This window comes from Perca fluviatilis, chromosome 19 (assembly GCF_010015445.1).
Source record: "Perca fluviatilis chromosome 19, GENO_Pfluv_1.0, whole genome shotgun sequence".
NCBI classification, from domain to species: domain Eukaryota; kingdom Metazoa; phylum Chordata; class Actinopteri; order Perciformes; family Percidae; genus Perca; species Perca fluviatilis.
In genome coordinates this window covers 26,121,447-26,130,008 of record NC_053130.1, presented here as the reverse complement: position 1 = coordinate 26,130,008, position 8,562 = coordinate 26,121,447, and the positions used below count along the sequence as shown (strand labels likewise).

The 8,562-nt window shown below is 38.5% G+C and overlaps 1 long non-coding RNA gene across 1 annotated transcript; it reads right to left on the bottom strand.

Annotated features, from left to right (window-relative positions):
* Positions 1-477: 477 nt before the first annotated feature.
* On the bottom strand, positions 478-7,118 carry LOC120548056. Its single transcript, XR_005637135.1, has 3 exons — positions 6,992-7,118; positions 3,606-3,710; positions 478-498 (listed from the first exon to the last, which is right to left on the bottom strand). It is a non-coding gene; the product is annotated as an uncharacterized LOC120548056 (long non-coding RNA).
* Positions 7,119-8,562: the final 1,444 nt, after the last annotated feature.

The window sequence follows — 8,562 nt, the reverse complement described above, 5'->3', positions numbered from 1 at the left end:
GTGTCTCTCTCTACCTCCATTTCTCCAACCACCCATGACCGACTACCACAATGTTGTTTAGGATAAAAATGTAAATGACATCACTCAATGAAATAATAGTCAGAGCATGTTGACATATTAAATTTGAAAACAAAAGAGCTTTAACAATCTTAATAAAATGTCGTTGCATGCTCAGATATGAGCTGAATTCAAGTAAGCGCTGTACCTAGTTGTGGGATTGTAGAAGTACTTAGATGGCAAAAAAGAATTATGTTCAGTGATTACAATTTAGATTTCCATTGGTTATTTTCTAGACGCTTTAAAGTATCAATGCGGTTCTTCACATAGAACTTAACTGCCTGCCAGCTCCTTCCCCTAAGCACCTCTGAGGATCCCTTGATAGATGCTTCACACTGGGCTTTACCAGGAACCCTGCCAGAGTTGATGTTGTCCATGAGATTGCTCTCCACAGCCTGGACCTCCTTCGTGCTCCACTTCTTCTCGCCATTGTTGATGAACCTTAGACAAAGAAGTAAGGCCAATCAATATAAAATTGCTTGCAGAGTTTAAAGATTAAAAATCTAAAATGATGGGTGTCTGGACAGTAGTAACTAGGTGGTTTCTATTGTCGCGTAATAATAATAATAATAATAAGTCATTTAGACTGAAAAAAAACTGTAAAAGTGTGGTTGTTACAAGGGGGACTAGATGGCAACTAGATGGTTGCTAGATGTTACCTCATAACCACCTAGGGCTGCACAATAGAGACACAGCACATAGCGTCATACTCCCACCAGAGAGGAAAACATCTTTCTGCTCTCCATCGACTTGTATTGGATGAAGGTGCCTCATCTTCAATTTTGTCTGCTGGCAAACCGAAACATTCCTAAAAGCTGCCGTGTGGTGATATTTACTACCAACAATGTATAGAACCCAGAACCTAAGTTTTCATAAGTTGTGGAACCGAAAAACTGAGCTTTTATGATGACTAAAGTGGATATAGACGTGAGGAATCAGCAGAGAGAATGGTTAGACTGTGGGATTCTGACACTAAGCTAACAATATGCCCAATGTTACGTTTGCAGCAAGCATTTTATTAACAAGTCAAATATCCAAATGTCAGTTTTAGACTATCTACAGTCTGTAAGGTAAGCTAACACAGGTAATGTTGGACATAACTTTAGTTTAGTGTCAGGATTCCGGTCTTCCCATTCTTCCTGCTGATTACTCATGTTTCTGTTGTCCCCTGGTGGGCGGGACTTTAAATACAATCCGTCTCTATATGGAGAAAAAAAAATAAAAGCTTTTCTTTTTTTTGCCACAATATACATTTTTACTTAAAAAGTAAAAATTCATGATGATGTAATATTTTGTTGGGGTCTTTTTCCTATATCTGAAAAACATGATTTGTAGGCCAGGGCATCTCTGTTTCTTCAATCTACATATTGCACTTGGCCATATTGTGATTTTGATAATATTTTTGATTAATTTTTCAGCCCCATAAGTCCCTAACAACTACTTAGCAAAACCCAAGCAATGCTCTACCAACCACCTGGTTGGTATTGCACTTCCTTTTTTAGCCTTGATCTGGCTGCAAGTAAGTACCGGTTTCATTTACTTACTACAAAATCAGCTTTATATCACATAGGACTACTTAAATAACATGAGACATTTGTACATAGCTGACCAGATCCCTTTTAGTTAAGCTCACATGCAAATTCACAATTACCTTTGTCTTTGTAAATCATTGTCCAAAACCAATTTTTACGTTAATCTTGATTGCTATACCTATGTGAGTACTGACGAAAAATAAAAAATGAGTCAAATCGGTGCTAGCTACACGGAGCTGCTGCAGCTAATGCCCAGAGCTCCCACTCAGCTAAAACAGCAGTTTTGGTGGCATAAGATAAAGAGTGCCTTTGTGCCTCTTAACAGACACAAAATGCAATTAAAATGTCTGTACAACATGAACAGGGCCCTTACATGACAACTAGATGCATTTGTGTTCAGCCCGGCTTCTGTAATAATCATCACAAAGCAGTTCCCTGTGTATTTGTAGCATTTATATCCATTTTGTGTGTGATCCATCTAGCGTTGGTGAGTAGCAGTCTTGTCTGTGCTGATTGTTGTGGTTTCCTTAGCCGGGCTAGAAGGCCCGGCCGGCGTCCCAGCTTCTCCTTCCTGCCTGCCCTCCTGGCTTACCGTGGCCGACAACAATCCAGTGAGCGCCCGCTGGTCTGGTGGAGGTCTTCCAGAAGACCATTCAAGCCTTTGTTGATAAAATTTATATTTTATTTCCCCCTCAAAAATAGGTAATTGAGCACTGTAGTGGTTTTGACCATATTAGTGACTATGTTACTACATGGAAACGGGCCAAATGATGCCTGTTTCTTGTACAGTAATAGCGTTACTGAAGGCTAGCTCTAGCTCCATAGTTACATTACTCCAAGCTTCTTCCTTTGTGAACGCCTCCGCTCTTCACTCTTCACACACGACGCTCCTCCAACCTGCACACTGTTTACCTTTTCCTGCTACAACTTAATTCAAACGGGACTTCAGCGCGTCTGTAACACTATTTTACTGTACAAGGCAAACATAATTTGGTCCGTTTCCATGTAGTTACATAGTCACTAATATGGTCATAATCACTACAGTACATTTACAGTACTACTACTACATTTTTGAGGTGGGAAATAAAATATTTTGCAGCGAAGGCTTGAATGGTCTTCTGGAGGACATCCACCAGACCAGCGGGCGCTCGTTGGATTGTTGTCGGCCGCGGTAAGCCAGGAGGGCGGGCAGGAAGCAGAAGCAGGGACGCCGGCCGGGCCTGCTAGCCCGGCTAAGGAAACCACAACAATTAACACTGGCAAGACTCCAACTCACCAACGCACACAAAAATGGATATATATGCTACAAATACACACAGAACTGCTGCGTGATGATTATTACCAAAGCCTGGCTGAACACACTCACTCATCCCAGACGGCAGCTAGCAGCTAACAGGGTAGGTGAATTTAAACATTGGCTAAATTGCTAAATGCATCTTGTTGTCATGTAAGGGCCCTGTTCATGTTGTACAGATGTTTTAATTGCATTTTGTGTCTGTTAAGAGGCACAAAGGCACTCTTTATCTTATGCCCCCAAAACTGCCGTTTTAGCTGAGTGAGAGCTCTGGGTGTTAGCTGTATTAGCTCCGTGCTGCTAGCACCGAATCGGCTCATTTTTTTTGCTATCGACGGTACTCACATACAGTAGGTATAGCAAGATTAATATAAAAATTGCCAGGAGTTCTCCTTTAATACTATTGATTACAGAAAAATGCCATATCATTAAATACCAAATTTAAGAAAGGCAGGCGGGCGAGGCAAATCCCATCAGTGGTAGTGAGCCAAATTTGTATATTTTCTGAAAATGGCTAAGAAAAGTATTGGTCTAGAGTTTAAGATGTTTTGGCTGTGATTAAGCTAGAGTTTTAAACAAGCACAAATTTACAATAGCTGCGACCACTTAGTGCTGTGGAACCGGTACCAGGTCCGTCGGACTTAACAGGTTAAAACCATACAATTTCCCCCACTACTGTTATTGTCAGACCAAGTTGTGCATTGGATTGTATGTGAACTTACAAATACACTTTCTGCTCTCTTGAGTTCAGGAACACTTATGTCCTTTTCAGGGACGGAACTTAGTTCAAGGATCACTGTAGAGTCAGAAGAGCTCTGGTCCATTTCCTGGGGATTAAATACAAAGCAAACAATTATTGTTGTTAGTTAAAATAAATGTATGCCATTTACTTATTGATAATTGTTCTGTTAAAACTAATTTATTTTAGAATTCCTCTCCCACTACATTCCATATTAGTATTACTATGCACCACATCTAACGTACCTAGTATAACCTGCTAAACTGACTGACTCTACTCTACCTTTTGGTGACCTTTTAAAAGCTGTAATCTTTGACACTGATGATGATGATGGATAAAGCCTAACAAGCATTTTTTTCCAGATTAACCTAATGATGAAAATGTGACATATTATAGTGGGATTCATGTAGGCTTATTATTATTTGAGATTATGTACAACACGTGTATTTTATAAAACAAAATCTACAATACAATGACTTACACAAAGCAAAACCTTACTTGGAAAAAATATGAAACCTACAACTCAGGCTAAATACTGGATCATCCTGCAATGGCCCACTTAAGCCAGTCCATGATGCCATGTTGTTCAATAAAAACATGATGCAGAGAGGAAGAGATTGCTAGGTGTGTTTGCTTGAAAAGTAGGAAGTTTACATTGGCATGACAGAAAGGTAGGCTGTTTGATTTGTGTTGCAGGCTAGTTGACTTACGGCGTGAGTTTAAGCAGCAGCCATAATGAACCGATAACATGTATGAGGGCCAATGGCAAGAATGCTGTGACTGAATAAATACAGTTGCTAAGCATAATAAAACATAATGCTAATGTTACTAGCTACAGCTCTTCTTATGGTGCTGTCCGAGGTTTCTTCCTAAGAGGGAGTTTTTCCTCGCCACTGTCGAACTGCTTGCTCTTGGGGGAATTTTTGGGGCTTTGTAAATTATAGAGTGTGGTCTAGATCTACTCTATCTGTAAAGTGTCTCGAGATAACTCTTGTTATGATTTGATACTATAAATAAAATTGAATTGAATTATGATGCTGCTGAACTTTTCTCATAAACTTGTAGCTGATGATCACATTATTATTGAGGGTGCAGTTATAGGAAGTCATTACAGGTAGCTGTTGGTCTGTTTACATTTTCCACTTTAAAAATACATACACAGGGAAAACAACATTGTAAACAAATAGCTAATGTTTCTGCCTTGCCGCAGTAATTTATGACTATGAAGGTAAATATGGTGCAAAAGCGTGAGAGAAAATGTTCCACCTATTGAAAAATATTCACACAAAGAATTTCACAAATGTGTAGATTGATTTTACAGATACAATGATAGCTGCAAACTTGTAATGCAACATTTACCCATCATTGTTTTAATATAAATAATAATAATATATAAAAATCAGTAAACGTTGCATTACAAATTTGCTACTGTCATTGTATCTATGGTAAAATAAATCTACACATTTGTGAATTAGTGTTATTACATTCAGATCAAGGTTGTGAGAATGTTTTCTATGAGTGAAAATCTCAATTTCCAAGTTCAGATTTTTGTTATGTCCTCTGGAAGCTGGTCCAAAGATCGACACCATAGTGGTTAAAAGCTGCTTCCCCGTTTTGTTCTGACAGTAGGTTTCAGTAGTAGTTGCTAATGTTTTTAATCTAAGGGTTGTCTTGGTTGATAATGTTGTTGGAATATGTCATGCAGGTAGTTTGGTCCCATCCCCTTTAGTTACTAAAACTAACAGAAGTGTCTTAGAATCCATTCCTGTATTAAATTGGGAGCCAGTGTAAGGACTTTAAGACATGATCTGTTCTTTTTGTTTTAGTAAGGATCCTGGCTGAACTATTCTGTACCATTTGGAGTGGTTTTTAAAGTCTTTTTAGGGAGTCCAGCACATTGCAATAATCAATCCCACTAGGAAATGAAAGCATGTATGATTTTTTTTCAAGATCCTCCTTTGAAATATATTCTTTTGGTTTATTGATATTTTTAAGATGAAGAGTATAATGATTTTATGACTGTTTTAATGTGACTGCTAAAATTTAGATCATTATCTATAAGGACACCAAGGTTGTTTTTTACCACTTTCTTTGCTATTAAGCCCTTCCTTTCAAGCAAGGTAGAAAGTTTGCATCTTTCCTCCTTTCCGAAAACTACCACCTCAGTTTTATTTTTTGTTAAGCTGGAGGAAGTTCTGTGATATCCAAGTATCTATTTCTTCAAGGCACTGTCAGAGAGTGTTAATGGGGTTATAGTCATTAGTAAAGATATGACAGGGAGATAAATATGTTTACAACAGAACTTAAATAGATCAAATTGAAACGTTATAGAGCATCAGGGGTAATCTCATTTGGTAAACTATAAGATGGCAGCCATAGAATGTTGAGGATGTTTCCATACATTGCATTGTTTGATGTGTGACAGTGCATGACAGGGTTTTCCCTGAGATTTCCAAGCGCTTAGGTGCAATGACGTCCACACATTCATTTGCATATTGGTGATGTCATTAAACAGTTATTTTGCAAAAGCTTAGCCGAAGTTGTTGTTGGTTGCAGCTGGGAAGGATCATTAGAAGCAAAACTTGGAGGAGCTTGTCACTAAAATGAGAATAGCTTGTCCACCTTAAAGGTCAGCCCACCGGTTGGTGAGTGAACCTTAGCTAAAGTTGTGCAGCTCTAGTGCTCTGGCCCGTTCAACCTTCGTTTCACTTTAAAACCAAGCAGGTAGCAAGCAGGAGACGGGAACTTGGCTTTGGTCTTGAGGAGTTGTAGCAATTACCAACAGATATACTGTACACAGACTAAAATTCTACATTCACATCTATTATGCAAATGATTATTAACTTTATACTCACAGTCCCTCTCTTTTTCCACCACACACTATCTAATGTGTCGGCTGTACCTGGGGGCTGCGTGTGCAACATGCATGGTGTGTGTGTATTGGTTGTAACACTGTTTGTGTCCATCATACAGCCACGTGTCCAGAAGACAACAAGCAGGAGCCCCTCCTGTTCATCGGCTTCTATACAGTCTATGTTTGCAGTCCAGATGATGTCAAATTGTTTTATGTTTATATGCTTTGGCGCTGCCCCTAAGCTCTATAATGGCAGAATAACCCTGCATGAGACTCAGAAAGTTGGATTTATCAACAAAACTGCAGGTGGAATACACATTACATCGAAGCCTTTTGCCATGCAACACATCCACTTTCTGAGTCTCATGCACCAAACCAACACTGATTTCCATGACAATATTTCCAAACAAACATTCTATAGCAGACATTTAATGTGTACCCAGCAAAATGACCAAAAAAGAGATCATTAAGTGCAAATTCATATTATTATGAGTTGTCATAATTATCACTACGACCTGAAGAATTTAAAGGGCTGTCACGGTGACCATGAATGGTTGTCAAATCTTCTTCCTGCAAGTCATATCATATATCATATTAGTCACACATTTTAGCTGCATTTCTCCAGTTTATTAACAGTAGATTAGGCAGTGCGTATCACATGCACCATCAGAGGTGAGTATAACACTGTATGTCCATATTTTCAATAAAATTAATAGCTACAAAAATTTTACTTCCATTGTGTCTGGACGAAATTGAAAACTTTGAGTCTAAAGGGGCTTTCAACATTATACATCTTTCTTAAGCCATACATTATGCTCATATGTGTAATAAATAAATATAGCAGATTACAATACAAGCTTATAAACCAATTAACACTACAAAACTGTCAAATATTAGTCAGAAAACATGATAGGATGGTTTTTATGGGAAAATCTTTAAAGTACAACATATTTATCTCTCTGGAAGATGGTTCCCCAGCCCCCTCTCCTTCTGTAGTCACCACTCCCTCTCACTCAACACCCCCACACCTCCACACACAGCACTATCTGATTCTGACTGCAAGACACATGTTGTGGTACACTTCATTCAGCTCAGTATCAGTGCATTTTAACATTACTGCAGCCATCTCTTGATTTATACTTTTTGTTTTAAGCCCCCAACACACACACACACACTACATTATGAGTAAAAAAGTTGCAAAATGGCAAAAGGTCACGGCATGTGCACATTACAAAATGGCTGAGCCTGGTCCTGAGAACCACACCTGCTACTGTCCTAAACTAAGGTTCCATTTGACCACGACTGACTCACAATTGTACTGTAAACTAAGATGAGATGTTGGTTTTATTGAGTTAACTGTTGAAAGCTGCCAGTAAAACTAGCTAGCGTGCTTATTTAGGCTGACAAGATATAAAGTTAGCCTTCTAACATTTTATTTTCAAATGTTATCTATAAGAGTTTGCTTTACATGTAGAAAACAGTTACAAATCTATTTTTAAAGCAGAAGTGTATGCTTGGATTAAATGGAAGTAAAATCAATTTTAGACTCACCATCTCTCCCTGATCGCATGACTCCCAGCCTGCTCGTCCATACAGTGAAGATCTGGCCTTAGAGTTCACAGCTGCAGTGAGGGGGAGGGCTGGAGCACCATAGGGACTCCGGTATATACACACTGGCCACATGGCCAGAGTGGGAGATAAGCGTGAGTGGGATGAGGACTTGAACATTGACATACAGTATTGTAACAGTGTTGTTTTTCTTTTAAACAGCGTCAGTAGCTCAATTTGAGAAAGCTTGATCGAAACCAAGCGAACCCTGAAACCTTTCAGCATACAAGCAGGCGAGGATGGCTTTTGGCTTAACTTGAAATAAGATAATTATTGGTGCAATTTTTAATTTATTATTAGTTAGTTTTTTTTTCCTCAAAATTAAGCCAATGACAAGAGTGTACATACTAAATGGATAGATTTTTTCCTCATTAGGAAAAATTAATAATAATTACCGTAATAAGTATTTTTATCTTACATGATTTTACACTTAACATTCATCAAAATATCTGTATAGATCAGAGCAATACGTGGCACC